A 13,852-nucleotide genomic window follows, 5' to 3' on the forward strand; every position below is an offset into this window, starting at 1 on the left:
TCTCTCTTTAATATGAGAGAGATCTCTCTCTCTCTCTCTCGCCTATGTTTTGTAAGTCTCGAATTTTAATCTTTATCTTTGCTGAGAATAACTACGTTGTAAGACAGTATATATGCCCACACCATGTTAATTAAAACACCTTTGCTCCATCAGAGCTCTGTTCCTCGTGTGTGTCTTTCTCTCTCTCTATCAGGCTATTTGTTTGGAGCACAGAGGCCCTCTGAATTCACTTTCCTGCCCGGGCTTCTAAGACCCTCTCAAGAAGGCACTGTGTGCCTTCACCACATCGAGAGGGTGCCTGAGGCCTCCGTGAACTGAGCGAGCCCCGTGCCAGGGGCTTTATTGGCTTTCTCCATAAATCAAGGACTATCAGCCTCTTTCTCTCGTTTACTTTCTTATCATCGATTCCGGACCCCCAGGTTCCGGTCCATTAAAGGACCTCAACAATTAGGAAAGCCTATCGTCTTACCTTCTCTTTCCTCCTCCTCTGTGTTTTCTTTTTTCTTTTTCTGTTCCACTAATATTCCCTGCTTCTACATCTCTCCTAAATCTACCAGTGCCCTATTAATAGAGGAAGAACGGACTTTAGGTTCTTTCATCCCTTTTTTCATCTTAGGTACTGCATTGCTCTGAGCTTTATTTTGTGCTTTGAACATTTAGGTGGATTTTTCTAGAGAGATCCCCAGCCATGATTGAGATATTTGAAGTAGGGAGGCTTGAGGAGAAGATAACTAGTAAAGTGCATGTTCTTTTTTTGTATAGCACAGTGTTGTGAGCGCATCATCATTGGGCAGGGAGAGGGGGTTTTAAACTCACTGTAAGTCCTCTGTTGCCCACTTGACAGGCAAAAAAATCTCTCTCCCCGTCTTAAATTTCCGATGTGTTAGTAAAACTATGAGATTTCATACTGAAAGCTTATTCCGTGCATGTTAGTTTGTTGATGTTAGACTGCTGTTGACTTTCTTTTCTTCAGGAGACATGTGATAGGAAACAGTTCTTACTGCATCTTTACCTTCTTTCACAGGGAAGAGCAGTGTTGGCCTCAAGCGTTTTTTAACCCCTAAATCTCTAGAATTAGAGACGTTTAAAGCTGCAGTTGCCCACAAAAAGAGCAGTAGTGCAAATGAAAAACAAGACTTTGAAATATGTATGAGAGGAATTGTTCAGTATAAATTTGGGAGAAGAAGGGTCACAGCGTCCTGAGGAAAGAAGTGAAGGTTTTTAATAGTGGCATTTCCAGAAGGTTAGGTGTGAATGTTTGAAGTGTAACAACTCCTCTTTGAGTAGAAATTAGTTTTAACTGACGGTTGCACCAGAAACAATGAATCTATCTTTGAGTTACAGTTTGTTATGCTGAGAACTAGCAACAGTTTTGGAGGATCCAAGGAATGCGCTGTGAATGAAGTTTAAGAGAAAACAACTAGGCTGCTGCTGCTGCTCAGTCACTTCAGTCGTGTCTGACTCTGTGCGACCCCATGGACTGCAGCCTACCAGGCTCCTCCATCCACGGCATTTTCCAGGCAAGGGTACTGGAATGGGGTGCCATTGCCTTCTCCGAACAACTAGGCTAGTAGGCCTAAAAAAAAATCCTGGTCCCCAAAGTTTATCTCATTAAACTAATTTTATAGTTAAAACTTGCAACCATGCTAAAGGGGGAAAAAAAATCAGGAGCTTGATATTAGAGAATTTTCTGAAGACATGTTAATGGAAAAGGGAAACGAGGCTGGAATTTCAACCTGATTTTTTTTAAGTCCAGACTCTCGCCATCTTTTAACTTTCCAGTTTTGTTTTTAGTTTTAAAAGATCTTTTGCTTTCTCTAGTATTAAAAGTAATGTATAATTTGTAAGATGGGCTGGATTTTGATGCCTACTATTCATTTTTGTTTTGAACTTTATTTGTTTTTCCTGTATTTTTTTTAAGCCCCATCACTCAGCGCACTGGAAGAATAGATTATCTTGTGTAATCCGTAGAGAACAAGGTATAAAGAAGGTTGAGAAGTGCTTGCAAACGAGACTCTCAACCAGGGCTGAACATTCTTGCAAACGAGATGTTCTGCCCAGTGTAGGGAACTAGGTTTAAGGAAGGTTGAGAAGTGCTTGCAAACGAGACTCTCAACCAGGGCTGAACATTCTTGCAAACGAGATGTTCAGCTAAGAATCCTGTTTGTTCCCGTGGGAAAAGAACATTTCTTGCACACAAGGATGTTTCTCTGATTCCTCAAAAGGAACAGACCCTGGGACAAAACGGATTCTAAGTTGATAAAAAAGTTCCCCAAAACAAAGTCTTAGCTGCAGTAAATAAGTCAAGGTAAAGGTTATCTTGCCCTGCGCCTGCGCACTGTATAGTCTCTGAATCCTAGTGCTTGGCAGCTTGCCCTGTAGGTTGTTGTGCAAGGGATATAAAATAAAGTAGCTGTAAGAAGCAAGTGTTAAAATATAAAGATTTAAACCACTCTGCAGTGTTGGTGTTTCATTCCGTCGCTGGCAGTAATTCGATAAAGTAGCAAAGTGATACCTTGAGATTAGTAAGAATCTAGGCCCTATGAATTAAATATGCTGCTGCTAAGTCGCTTCAGTGGTGTCCAACTCTGTGCGACCCCATAGACGGCAGCCCACCAGGCTCCCCCTGTCCCTGGGATTCTCCAGGCAAGAACACTGGAGTGGGTTGCCATTTCCTTCCCCGATGCATGAAGCTGAAAAGTGAAAGTGAAGTCGCTCAGTCCTGTCCCACTGTGACCTCATGGACTGCAGCCTACCAGGCTCCTCCGCCCATGGGATTTTCCAGGCAAGAGTAGTGGAGTGGGTTGCCATTGCCTTCTCCGATGAACTAAATATGGAGCTATATACCCTTTAGCAACCAGAAAACAGTATCCTGAGAATGAATTTATTTTTTTAAATAAGATATGGAAAACAAAAGGCCAAAACCCACATGAGTTTTAGGAGAAGGAATCTAGCACTTTGAGCAGTGATATGCTCTCAGTGTGTACTTTGCTCTCTAAGAAGATGATAATTTCCTTGAGAGAAGAAGCTTCAGAGGTAGTGATTGCTAATCCTTATAATGCAGTCTTGGAAAACTCTGAAAGAAGACAAAAGAATATCCTCCTGTTCCCATTGTAGCCAGTGTGTTTGAGGCAACCTTTAATTTCTGAATTGGAAACACAAAATGTTACATACATGTGTAGTGTGTCCAGATAAGTAAATCTAAGCTGAGAGAGAGGAATCACTTTCTGTACAGAAAGTGTGAATTGGAATAGAATTGCTAACCTCTTTTGTTGTAGGGCCTTGCTGACAAGCCCCCAGGGCCCATTTTTGTCATTGTCTCTTCTGGGATTCTGCCTGCTTTCTTTCCTCTTCACAGTTGCCATCTCCTGCCTTTCCCACCTGAGTTCTTTGGGTCTGGCTTTGTAGCCAGCCTCTGAAGACAGTCTTCCAAGATTGCATCCCCTTTATTGCTGCTCTTCAGAACAAATACTCAACTTATTTTAGGGGCTTTTACTTTTTAACATCAAAAGAGAACTGGTAAATTGGGGAATATCAGATTCCTGATGTTACACATCGATAAAAATTAAACAGAACTGGACATGGAACTACAGACTGGTTCCAGATAGGAAAAGGAGTACGTCAAGGCTGTATATTGTCACCCTGCTTATTTAACTTCTATGCAGAGTACATCGTGAGAAACGCTGGGCTGGAAGCACAAGCTGGAATCAAGTTTGCTGGGGGAAATATCAATAACCTCAGATATGCAGATGACACCACCTTTATGGCAGAAAGTGAAGAAGAATTAAAGAGCCTCTGGATGAACGTGAAAGAGGAGAGTGAAAAAGTTGGCTTAAAGCTCAACATGCAGAAAACAAAGATCATGGCATCTGGTCCCATCACTTCATGGGAAATAGATGGGGAAACAGTGTCAGACTTTATTTTTGTGGGCTCCAAAATCACTGCAGATGGTGATTTTAGCCATGAAATTAAAAGACGCTTACTCCTTGGAAGAAAAGTTATGACCAACCTAGATACCATATTAAAAACCAGAGATGTTACTTTGCCAACAAAGGTCCGTCTATTCAAGGCTATGGTTTTCCAGCGGTCACGTATGGATGTGAGAGTTGGACTGTGAAGAAAGCTGAGCGCCGAAGAATTGATGCTTTTGAATTATGGTGTTTGAGAAGACTCTTGAGAGTCCCTTGGACTGCAAGGAGATCCAACCAGTCCATCCTAAAGGAGGTCAGTCCTGGATGTTCATTGGAAGGAATGATGCTGAAGCTGAAACGCCAATACTTTGGCCACCTCATGCAAAGGATTGACTCATCGGAAAAGACCCTGATTCTGGGAGGGATTGGGGTCAGGAGAAGAAGGGGACAACAGAGGATGAGATGGCTGGATGGCATCACTGACTCAATGGATATGAGTTTGGGTAAACTCTGGGAGTTGGTGATGAACAAGGAGGCCTGGCGTGCTGCGATTTACGGGGTCGCAAAGAGTCAGACACGACTGAGCGACTGAACAGAACTGAACTTTTTATCATCAAAAGGGAACTGGTAAATTGGGGAATATCAGATTCCTGATGTTACACATTGATAAAAATTAAAGTGTAGGGTTAAATGTATCTAGTCCTTTTTGTTTTCTGATGAAATAGTCATCAGTTCACTTAATCGGAAATTAGTTTTCCACATATCTTATATTGCTCTGTAGAAAAGTGAATGTCTTTTCTTAGGGTTAGGGCATGAAAAACTGTTGCCAGTGTTGGGACCTAACAAATGCCATGATAGGCTTCAGGGACTAAGGTAGGACTCATGGGAAAAGCTGAGTCATTGCCCAGTGAGGTCATCCCCTCGGATGCCAGGACTTGTCTAATCAGCACACTCCCCGTAACCTGGTTTGAGTTTATCAGGACGTAAAAGACATCCCCCTGCAGCCAATAGCCAATTAGTAAATACCAGGAAACCCTGCAGCCAATAAAGATTAGCCAATTAGTAAATACTAGGAAACTTCTGCAGCCAATCAGCCCTTGCCAACTCTCTGTCTTTGTTCTAAACCTATAAATACTGCTGTAAATCTGGGCTCGGGGCTCTTGCTCCACTCCACTGCATTGGATGTGGCAGGAGCCCTAGCTCGAGCTAGAAATAAAACCCCTTCATGCTTTTACATTGCTGTGGACGTCTTATTCTGTCAGTTTTGGGGACTCGGACTCTGGGCATAACAGCCAGACCCCTCATTTTTTGCTGGTTCTTGATGCCTCAGACTGTTCCCTCCAGTTAATCCAGCAATTCCCTTTATTCAGCTGAGATTCTGCAGATTGCTATAGTAAAAGATATTATATCAAAAAGAATGAAAAATTCTTTTAACCTTTATGTGATCAGTTGCTGTATTTTGTCAGTATTTCCTGGTTTCCTCAATCTTCTGTGTCCTCTCTGAAACTTACAGCTTCTTCAAGGATGGTTCTCTTAGGAAAAAGGACTGCTGCTATCCATACTCACGTGGTCCTGATTAGAAGCATTTATTTCATTGTGTTATTGAAAAGCAATTTAGAATATATATCAAAAGTTTTTTAACTGTGCATAATATTTGGTTCACCCAAGAATGTGTCCCGGAACTCTTCGGTCACCAGTGAGGTGTGAGCACCCGCCATCTCCCCCCCTGGCTGGCTCTTCCAGGCCTCCTGGCCCCAGCAAGGGGGGACAGGGGCTGCCCAACCCCCACCCCACCCCATGGTCCTTGGCAAAAACTAAACAGCACCCTTATTCCCTCTTGAGGACTCAACCCCCTTATAGCATACCCACCCAGTGAGGTATGAGTGCCCACCCTGCCTCTGCCCCGCCACCTGGCCACTCTGAGCCCCAGGCCCAGCCCCACCCATGTCCCTACAGTGCCCACCCACCCAACCTGCCTATGCCCACTCCTACCACTTGGTGTCAGGGGCCTGGCCCCACCTTATCCCATCTCTCCAGGAAGGGAACCCCACTTGAGCCCCTCCTGGCCACCACTTCCAGAGGGTCCACCTCGGCTGACCCTCTTCTTCCTCCCCATGTCTAGGCTTCCCTCAACCAGCCCCCCTTATCATGACCACCTATAGTGGTGTGTGGAGAAGGAAATGGCAACCCACTCCAGTATTCTTGCCTGGGAAATCCCATGGACAGAGGAGCCCAGCAGGCTACAGTCCATGGGGTTGCAAAGAGTCGGACACGACTGAAGCAACTAAACAAACAAAACAATATTTGGTTCAGCTGAGAGGTGATCTGATTTTTTTCAGTATTCAAAATCAATTTTTGACCCATTCTAAGTTGGTCATCATTTTTTTTTTTGCTTTTCTTGCTACCTGTAGTAGGGTATTTTTGTGTCCCTTGGCTTGTTATTTAATCAACAGCCAGCAAATCATTGATTGAAGTAGTAGTATTGTCAGCACACATTCATAGATTTCCCATACACAAATAACATAATTTTCTCATACACAAATAACATGCGACAGACTTTAAAATAACATTGCAGCATTTATAATACTTTACTACTTTTTTGTTTTGTTTTTCCCATACACAAATAACATGCGACAGACTTTAAAATAACATTGCAGCATTTATAATACTTTACTACTTTTTTGTTTTGTTTTTCCCATACACAAATAACATGCGACAGACTTTAAAATAACATTGCAGCATTTATAATACTTTACTACTTTTTTGTTTTGTTTTTGTTTTTTGACCATGCTGTGCAGCTTGTAGGACCTTAATTCCCTGACCAGCGATCAAATTTGAGCTCCCTGACATAGAAGTGGGGAGTCCTAATCACTGGATTGCCAGGGAAGTCCCTATAATATTATATTTTTAAACAATTCAGGTAGTTTTATCCTGTTCCATGTATGTATATTTTTGACAAAGGTGAGAGACTGATATGCTGTTTTGTAAACCATTTAAAATTTTATTTTTCACGTATTGTATTGTTACTGTCTTTTCAAGTCAGTATATACAGATCCTGCTCATCATTTTTAGTGAGTGTGTTATGTGTTGGTCGTACCTTAGTTTAACCAATTCCTTCCTTATTGGTAGACTTTCAGATTGTCTCTGGGTTTTTGTACTAACATTTCAGTTATATATCATGTGTACTTGTGTTTACTTTCTTAGCATAAATTGTAGAATAGGTCTGCTGAATCAAATTATATACATTTTAGGGGCTTTCAATGTCCATAGCTATTTTTTTTGAAATACCAACTAGTTTGCTTTTCCTCCAGTAGTATTTGAAAATGGAGAATTTCCTGGCAGTCTAGTGGTTAGACACTTCACTACTCTGGCCCAGGTTCAGTCCTTGTTTGGGGAACTAAGATTCTGCCAGCCGTGTGAGAGAGCCAAAAAAAAAAAAGTATTTCTAAGTGTTGGAATGTTGAATATATTCCTTTCTCTGCACCCTCTCCTATACTGTGTTCTGTTATTCTTTGCTCATCTGATTGGCAAAAATATTAAATATCATGTTTGTATGTTTTTATTAGTAAAGTTGAATATCTTTCATATGTTTGTTGGCCATTTGTAAATTTATGACCTTTTTCCATTTTTCTATTAAGGTAGTATTCTTTATCTGCTTTTTTAAAAATTCATTTTATATATTACTTTTGCTAAGCACATAATTATGTGCAAATATCCTCTATTGTTTGAAGTTATTCTATTTTAGGATAGCATTTCTCAAAATGTGACTTATAGATCACTTGTAACAGTACCGAGATAATCGTTAGAAGGCATGTATATCGTTCATTTTCCAGAGGTTCAGATTTCTTAGACCCGTGGGGTTTCTATGAATCTGCTGCACATTAAAATTAGGGAACCTCTGATTTGGAAGAAGTATGAATTCCTTAATATTTTTACTGTTCCTGTTTTTCTTCTTGTCTCATGGCATTCTACTGTTTTTTCTTATTTATCTTAGTAATCATAAACTAGTCTTAATGTATTGAGGTTTTATCCTATCCCAGCCTAACAATAATTTTACAAAAATGTTTTGATATATGGAAATTTGAATGTTAAAGTACATAAAGGAAAGCACTTTTGTAAGTCTGTGAGAAGCATTGTTTGTAAATGAGGCAAAAGGAATAACTGAGGGAAAAACAAGTAAAATCGAGTAGACAGAAGTATAAGGGGGTTTCTCATCTAGTTTAAAAAACTCAATATTACTTTGTTTCTTCCTCAGGTTTTGTGCGGTAATCTTCTTTGAACCGTAAATTTGGAACCCATACTGCTATAAAAATAGTCTAAATGAAAAATTTGAAATTCTCATTGTTATATACATATTCAGTAGGGAGCAATGTTCCCTTTAATTTTTTTAAAGTTGCAAGCAGATGAACATGCTGCATAAGCAGCAAACTACAAAAATGGAGCTTGTATGGCTGTTTGATACTGTAGCCAAATAAAGCTTTCAGGGCTCATGTGACACATTTAATGATATGCAGAATTGTTACCGTGCTGCATGATAATTAAGCTTAAATGTACATGACTGTATTTAATATCACTTTTCCATAGCCAGACATCACATTTCTGGGGCTAGCTTGAAGGAGGAAAAAATATGGCAAGCCAAGAAGTTTTAACACATATTTCTGATTTAGAGATTTCAGTATTAGAGAGATGAGACGTTTGGGGCAGAGGTTGCTTGTAACTTTGGTGTTTCTAATTCCTAAGGTTGTAGACTTTACTTTTCCCTTCTTCTACTCAAGACCGTATGCTTGGGGGAGAAATTGGGAAGATTCAGCCATGGCTTTACTTTCTCCAAATAGTTTTTTCTGCCCAGCAATGAAAGCTTGGGATGCAGAGGTCCCTGTCATTGGTAGTGCACAAAGCACAGTTTCTTTCTCTGTCTTAGCTGAGCCAGTTCTAGTTCTCTGTCACAGGCCCTAATATCTATTTGAGTTGTCCTGTTAACCTGGGTCTCTGAGAATTTCTGAAGCTGACTTTCTCATGTTTTCCCAGCCAAGGTTGTGTACTTCAAACAGAAATATTTGACATCTGTGAAACAAAAATAAAGTAAAAGTGACTTAACATTCTTACAAAACCAAGTGGAGGTCTGATAGTTTTAGAATATGCTTTTTTTCCTGCCAATCCCGCCTTCCACTCTACCTACCCTTCCAGCCCCCAAAGAGATGCATATTTTTGTCCCTAGGAAAAAAGTGAATGTGAAAGTTGCATCCAACTCTCTGCGACCCCATGGACTGTAGCCTGCCAGGCTCCTCTGTCCATGTCATTCTCCAGGCAAGAATCCTGGAGTGGGTTGCCATTTCCTCCTCCAGGGAATCTTCCCAATCCAGGGATCGAACCCATGTCTCTAGCATTGCAGGCGGATTCTTTACCGTCTGAGCCACCAGGGAGTCCCCAGGAAAGGCAGTGTCAAACCTGACTCTGAAACTTGGTAGAAACTCTTAACTGGAAATCATTCATATTCCACGCTGTAACTTTCTAGAGTTGACTTTTCTCTGCAGCCTGACTGTGTGTTAAGCAGGCTTAACATCCTTACAAAACCAAATGAAAGTCTGATAGTTTTAGAATATGCTTTTTTCCTGCCAACCCTGCCATCCACTCTACCTACCCTTCCAGCCCCCAAAGAGATGCATATTTTTGTCCTTAGGAAAAAAGTGAATGTGAAAGTTGCATCCAACTCTCTGTGGGTCAAACGTTTTCTCTATCTATGTACTAAATTTTTGTACTATCTAAAAGGATGAAGCATTGTTGGGAAAATGTCCTGATACTACTTTTAGAATCTTCTGTTTGCCAGTTTAGTATTGGTTGATAGAAGTAAGTCTTTGTATCTGGTGTCATTCAGTAATAAAACTACCTAAAGTTTGATGTTGCTTTACCTTTTATAGAGTATATTATTTTATAATTCACTCATACATCTTTGATAGGGAGGTGCAATTTTTAGAAAGGGAAATTCTGAGCTCGGAGAAGTTAAGTGATTCACATAGTTGGGAAGAGGCTTGAATCCATATCTTTTGATTTGTTTATAGTTTACACCTTTCACAGATACCATCTGCTGAATCATGTAATGATTAAAACATATATAATAAAATTTAAATAACTTGTTATTAAGTGTGGCAGATATTTAAATAAAATTTAGGACAACAGCATGCAAGTTTTTCAAGACGGATCAATTATGTCTTGTGACAAATGAAAAACTACCATTGTAGATGGGAAATTAAACTCTCTGTTATATAAACAACTGAGGGAGGAAATAGTGCTTTCCTTTAAATGCTACTTATGGATTCTCTGGGATATCTATAGCAAGAATGAGAAGGCAGAAAAACTGTCGTATTTTTTTCTGAAATACCCATGTATTTTATCTGCAAGGCAGTATTGTATCTAGTCAAAGTTTGTGATTGTTGTTGTTAGCCACACGCCTGGCACTTGGAATTTTAGTTCTCCACCAGGGAGTGCGCTGGAGCTCCAGCAGTGGATGTGTGCAGTTTTAATCACTGGACCACCAGAAAGTCCCAAAGGCAGTATTTTAAAATTTCTCTTTCTAGAAGCTGATTGTTAGTGTGTAGAAACGCAACTGATTTTTGTATACTGATTTTGTATCCTGCAACTTTACTGAGCTAATCAAAGTTTTGATATCAAGCCTGTAATATTATAAGAGGAAATTGCTAATTTCTCCCATTTTTAAAAAAAATTATTTTTCAGATATTTCAGTCAATGGAAGAAATAGCTCTGCATCTCCTTAGATGGAATCTGTTGTTTGGGAATGTGTTTGATCAACTTGACATGTTGGCCACATGGTTGTTGTGTGAAGTTGCTCAGTCGTGTCCGACTCTTTGCAACCCCACGGACTGTATCCTGCCAGGCTCCTCCATCCGTGGGATTTTCCAGGCAAGAATACTGGAGTGGGTTGCCATTTCCTTCTCCAGAGGATCTTCCCAACCCAGGGATCGAACCTGGGTCTCCCGCTTTTCAGGCAGACGCTTTTACCGTCTGAGCCACCAGGGAAGTCACATGGTACCCGATGTAATAAAATGAAAAGAAGAGGCAAGATGATGTCATTTTCCCATATCGTGAAACCAAAAACAAATGCGTTTTGTGAGACCAAGCTAACAAACCTCTGACGGTGCAAAGAGTAATTCTGTTTGAAGAACTTAACAGTAAGATAGAAGAAGTCCTTCCAAGCTGAGACCTGCAGGTGTACAAAGATCTAAAATGCATATTGAGTAGGCCTGATCATCTGAATCCCATTCCATCGAGAAAGCATGGCTGTGAGTTGGATCGTCTTCTCTCTGTGGCCCTTGACTGTGTGTGTGGGCCATATAGGTGGACACAGTTTGTTTTCTTTGAGCCTATTACCTTGAGGATGTGTCAGGATTTGCCTTATAACACTGCCTTCACACCCAATCTTCTGAATCACTATGCCCAGCAGACGGCAGTTTTAGCAGTGGAGGTAAGGCTTCATCTATTACTTGGCAGGTCGTAGACAATGATTCTTGGGGTGCCCTTAATCAGTCCAACGAATGTGTCTGCTAAACAACAGGAACAACTAACATGTTATTTTTAACTGCATCTTGCACATTAAAAAGTTATCTATTTAGGTTCAGACTCTGATAGACTGAAGATTTCCTGTTTGGGGATGTTACTCATCTTAGTTTTCAGATATTATTCTTTTATGAAGAACTTTGAAACATTGGAACTGGGGAAGTAATAGCCTTTCAGAAGTTTAAATTGTCCAAGTTATGGTTACATCTTTTCTGTTATTTGATAATAAGACTTTAAAGAGCAGACTATAAGAATAATATTAATAATTCACTTAGTAAATATTGAAGGTAACATGATTTTGAAAATGGGTTCTTTGGTTCAGCCTTTAGGCTGGTGGGTTTACAGTATTGACATTGTCTTAAATACTTAAGATGGTATCCTGGTCTTACTATCTTTACATTAATTTAAGAACAGTAACTCCCAAGCAGTGATAGAGGTTTTGTTGTGTGAATTATCTGTTCTTGACCTCTCAGGACGTCATGAAACTCTGTTGCCTTACTTGAATTTTTCTAATGATAATTCTTTAGGCACTTTTTAATTATTTTACTTTAGAAGCTATGACAAATTAATGGATATAGTTAATAATAGGTTTAAATAATTTTGTATGTGTTTCAATAATGGTTTTAGAATTGTGGACAAAGATATGTTTACCGGATAGGAATTAGGGGGCAGCAAACTGTGACAATAAGAGGTAAAAGCTTTGGAATTGTATAAACTGCAGCAGCAGCTACCACTTTCTCTCTGTATTACTTTGGTCAAGTTACTTGAGCTTTCTTACCATTGTCACTTTGCTTGTAAAATAGAGTTAACACTTTGGAAGATACAAAATGAAGCGTTTATACAAAATGAAGCATTTATAAAGTATCTGGCACAGTACTTTTGGAGTAAGTTCTCTTAAAGTGATAGCTTTTACCATTTTCTCATATTCTAATATTAATGTAGCTATATTGTACATAGAATTTAAAGGTTTTTTTTTAAATTTTAGTCTTTAATCCTTTGTTACAGTGCTTTCAGCAAATCGAATACTACTTGTTTTGGAATCTTCATTTTATAGTAAAATTCAAAGATTTAGTACTTCCAAGTAAACTAACGTAAATCTGGGAAATTTTGTAGAAAGATGATTATTCATAGATTTTGAAACGTAGAGGGCAACTTATATAGTCCAAATACTTGAAAATATTGTAGAGGTTGAATAAAATATTTCTGCTCTTCCACTGACTACACACAGTCTAACTGGTAAGGAGAGATTTGGTATAGACTGTTAGATTAGATATATGAAAATGGGTATTGGTTTAATATAGGAATTTGGTTCCTGGCATGGTAGTCCCTGTTGAGCATTAAAACTACCCAGTTCTCTCACCAAAAAAATGAAGGAGGACTATCTTTGGTTCTGGTATCATTTAAAATCAGTATAACTCCTTTGGAAAGCAAATAGAGTTGTAAGAAATAAGTCATAAAGATTTATATACTGATTCGGATTTAACTTTTGCCTCTTTCACGTAGTAGCTTTCAGACTTTGAAATTAAGTCAGCTAACATCTCTGTGATCTGGAGAAGGAAATTATAACCCACTGCAGTACTCTTGCCTGGAAAATCCCATGGACAGAGGAGCCTGGTAGGCTACAGTCCATGGGGTCGCAAAGAGTCGGACACGGCTGAGTCACTTTACTTCACTTCAACATCTTTGTGAAAATCATTTGTGAAAAGACACTAATAACAAAAATACTTTGATTAAATGAGAGATTTAAGTAGCTAGCACAATGCGTGATGCAGAATAGATGATCCAGAAGTGTTAATTCTATTCCAAATTTCATTTCCAAGTGACCCTAGAGAGAAAGTACTGGAAAGATGTTGACAATTAAGTAATGCTTAAAATTCTCCAAGCCAGGCTTCAGCAATACGTGAACCGAGAACTTCCGGATGTTCAAGCTGGTTTTAGACAAGGCAGAAGAACCAGAGATCAAATTGCCAACATCCGCTGGATCATGGAAAAAGCAAGAGAGTTCCAGAAAAACATCTATTTCTGCTTTATTGACTATGCCAAAGCCTTTGACTGTATGGATCACAATAAACTGTGGAAAATTCTGAAAGAGATGGGAATACCAGACCACCTGACCTGCCTCTTAAGAAATCTGTATGCAGGTCAGGAAGAACTGGACATGGAACAACAGACTGGTTCCAAATAGGAAAAGAGTACGTCAAGTCTGTATATTGTCACCCTGCTTATTTAACTTCTATGCAGAGTACATCATGAGAAACGCTGGGCTACAGGAAGCACAAGCTGGAATCAAGATTGCCGGGAGAAATATTAATCACCTCAGATATGCAGATGACACCACCCTTATGGCAGAAAGTGAAGAAGAATTAAAG

At 39.6% G+C, this 13,852-nt stretch overlaps 1 non-coding gene across 1 annotated transcript; it reads right to left on the reverse strand.

Annotated features, from left to right (window-relative positions):
* Window positions 1-10,873: 10,873 nt before the first annotated feature.
* Window positions 10,874-10,946, reverse strand: TRNAF-GAA (transfer RNA phenylalanine (anticodon GAA)). Its single transcript has one exon. It is a non-coding gene; the product is annotated as a tRNA-Phe (tRNA).
* Between the last annotated feature and the right edge of the window lie 2,906 nt (window positions 10,947-13,852).

This window comes from Capricornis sumatraensis, chromosome 3, assembly GCF_032405125.1.
Source record: "Capricornis sumatraensis isolate serow.1 chromosome 3, serow.2, whole genome shotgun sequence".
Taxonomy (NCBI): domain Eukaryota; kingdom Metazoa; phylum Chordata; class Mammalia; order Artiodactyla; family Bovidae; genus Capricornis; species Capricornis sumatraensis.